Genomic DNA, 3,460 nt, shown 5'->3' with positions numbered 1-3,460 from the left:
CAAGTTAGTCAAAGTTATAGGACAATTAGGAAAGAAGGGATTCGAGTGGACCCCGAGAAGCTTGCCGCAGTTCTCTAATTTCCCCGTTCCGCTGCATCAAGAACACCTGCCTAGTTTTCTAGGCTTGGCATATTACTTCCGTCACTTCATACGTAACTTCACAGAGCTTGCGGAGACGCTCCATCAGCTCCTCGCAAAAAACGCGCCCTTCGTTTGGTCGGAAGACTGTGAAATTGTGTTTATGGCGTTGAAGCAAGCCCTTACATCTGACGCGGTGCTGTGCCACTTCGATTCAGGCGCGCCCGCTATCCTTCACACTTACGCTAGCAGTCATGGTCTTGGTGCAATTCTCCTGCAATGGGACAACGCCTCGCGAGAAAGTGATTGCTTATGCCAGCCGTGCTCTCACCGCTGCGGAGAAGAATTATACCATAAGCGAGCAGGAGGGCCCAGCTGCTGTTTCTGCAGTACAAAAATTTCGCTTATATCTCCACGGCCACCACTTTGCAGTCGTGACTGACCACAAGGCACTGTGCTGGCTTTCGTCGCTAAAGAAACTTATCGGGTCGCCTTGGTCGCCGGGTGCTTAGCTTGCAGGAGTATGATTTCGACGTCGCGAATAGATCCGCAAAGAAACACCAAGACGCTCATGCTCCATCTCGCTAGCCTCTGCCCAGCCGTGATATCTCTACGTCGCCTCATGCCACTGAAAGTGCTTTACCCATCGCAGCACTCAGTTGGCTAAGATGTGGCAGCCCATTCGGACTTGTGTCGCGCCAACGTATCGAACCGTGCTGCCGCATTATTCTAGAGCGCATGGAATGTTCTTCTGCTCCTCTGAACGCCCGAATTTGTCGACAGCTTAACCACTTCAAGCTTCACGATAATGTTTCACATCGCTATGTTTACCACGTCGACGGCAACAAATGGGTCCCAATCATACCACGTTCTCTACAACGTGAGGTTCTTCAAGTATTCCATGATGATCCCACAGCCGTTCATCTAGGCTATCATACGTAAAAGCTATGACAAAATGGGAGGTCGCTGCACCTGGCCTGGCCTCTCTTCAGCCATTGCGAAATATGTTGCTTCCTGTGTCCATTGTAGAAGCCGCAAATGACTCACGGCTGCTCCTTCTGGCCTCCTGCAGCCTCTTCCTTGTCCCGCTTTGCCTTTTGAAGTCGTCGGGATAGACTTGCACAGCCCCCTTCCCGTGACATCAAATGGAAATTGTTGGAGTATGACGGCTGTTGACCATGTTACCCGCTATGCAGAAACAGCCTTGCAACAATCGGGACTGCCAATGAAGACGCCGAGTTTTTTCTGCGCGACATATTTTTACGCCACGGAGCTGTACGCGTTCTTCTGAGCGATCGCGGCAAAATCTTCATTTCGCCTATTCTCGACGAGGTTCTGCGCGCCGCCAACACCATTCAGAAGAAAACTTCTGCTTACCATCCGCAGACCAACTGCTTGACAGAACGCTTTTCATAGCACCGTCTCTGATATTCTCGCAATGTCCATCCACCCCGACCACTCAAACTTGGATGCAATCCTGTGGTTCGTGACGTTCGCTCATAATACGACTACGTATTGCACCACAAGCGTTTCTCAATTTTTCCTAGTCAACGGCCGCTCGCCGAATTTCGCTCTGGACGGCTCGTTCCTTTCGGCTTTCGCACCCTCCGCGAGTCCTTTATCCGAACACTTTTTTCTCGCTGCCCACACTGCCCATCTGGCCTGAATTAACACCGGCACCTCGATGGAAAATTGCGAGTCTCGCTACGACTCGACTCACGTTGCTAGGACTTTCTCCACGGGAGGCGAAGTTCGCCTATAGACTCCTGGCTTATGCGAAAAATTTAGGAGCGGCTTTCTAGGACTTTACACGGTCGTTGAGCAAACCTTCCCAGGTAATTACCGTGTCTCACTTTTTACAACTACTTCCGATCACAGTTGCCTGGGGACAGAAATGGTGCATGTTTATCGTTTAAAGCCGTATACCAGGCGCATTCCCTAATAGTTTCAAGTGGTCAGGCAGCCACTTCCAGCGCGAGAGGGAATCAGTATGAGCGCAGCAAATCAGCGACTCGTCTTTGTCACCTCGACATATCATGATCATTGTAGAACAGCTCGAGCTAGATTCGAATAAAGCGGTTCGTCATTATATATATAAATATACAAATTGTATTGAACATGTACTGAACACGACGGCGACGGCAAAAACCCACCGAGAGCGTTCATATATTTGCTATCGGAATAAAAATGTCCCTACATATCATATACGCCATCACGAGGTATGGAAAGTTGAAAAATGCCGCACGACCAACGGAAAGCAAATGCTGAGGTACATATTACCAACACTACCAAATGAACTTACAAGAAATGGTAAGACGTAGCTTTGTTGTCTTTGAATGAGCTACGAAGCATACATGCACACTATGCAGGAAAATTTGCGCTAAACTAGAAAAGGACAACACAAAGAAGGAACACTTCAACAGATCGAGCGCACCGCCTCGATCTGTGCGCTCTGTGCACTGTTCGCTCGATTTGTTGAAGTGTTCCTTCTTTGTGTTGTCCTTTTGTAGTTTAGCGCAAATTTTCCTGCATAGTATGAACCAACTAGCCCCTCAAGACGTCCTTATCATACATGCACAATTCTCGCTTTGCTCTTTTCTCTAAACACATTAAATATGTTTGTTACTTTCTATTGTATTCTAGTGAATTTCTCGTAATTTTGCTGTGTGTTTATGTTCTTACTTTATGTACACGCTTATTCTCTGTTTGCACTGTGTCATAGTTATGATGTGCAGTTTTCTAACATATTCGGTAATATGTAATTCACATCACTGAATGCCATGGTGCGGTGCACGGACCTAGTCCAGCCTTGTTCAGGATTTGTCCGTGCCCCCTACACCTGAATCAAATTGAATGAAGTTGAACTGAAGGAAAATTGTTCTCGAATAAATACAATTGCTCAATAAGAACTCTAGATATTTAGGGTCTGGGGGTGTTACCTATTACTCAATATGTAACTAAACTAACGGACCATAAATACGATGAAATTATTCCAAAAGGCGTTGAAATCATTCATATAAACTACCTTGATCTGTCCTTAGCCTTGAGTATATGAAGTTGCCTCCCAGCTTATTGTACAGCATCAACACAACAATAAAAGCTTCGCATCAAGCAGGGCGTAAGGAAAAGGTTTTCAGTTACAAATATATTCCACTATACGCCAGTCTAACAAATCTGGAAAGCATCTTAATAGAAGCATTGTCCGTTTTTGACGCCATGCACAATTATACTATTTTTATTTATGTTATGTAAACGCTTTTCGTCATATATCTATATTTGGCGATCTTTGCTATACTGTGATACTGTGACTCCTGGTCAAGATTGTCGAGAGTAACTGTTCTTCGAAACTATGAAGTGTTTATGGCGTGTGCAGGAATTGCGT

Source organism: Rhipicephalus sanguineus, chromosome 8 (assembly GCF_013339695.2).
Source record: "Rhipicephalus sanguineus isolate Rsan-2018 chromosome 8, BIME_Rsan_1.4, whole genome shotgun sequence".
In the NCBI taxonomy this organism is placed as follows: Eukaryota; Metazoa; Arthropoda; class Arachnida; order Ixodida; family Ixodidae; genus Rhipicephalus; species Rhipicephalus sanguineus.
Note: the sequence above shows the minus strand (reverse complement) of the source record.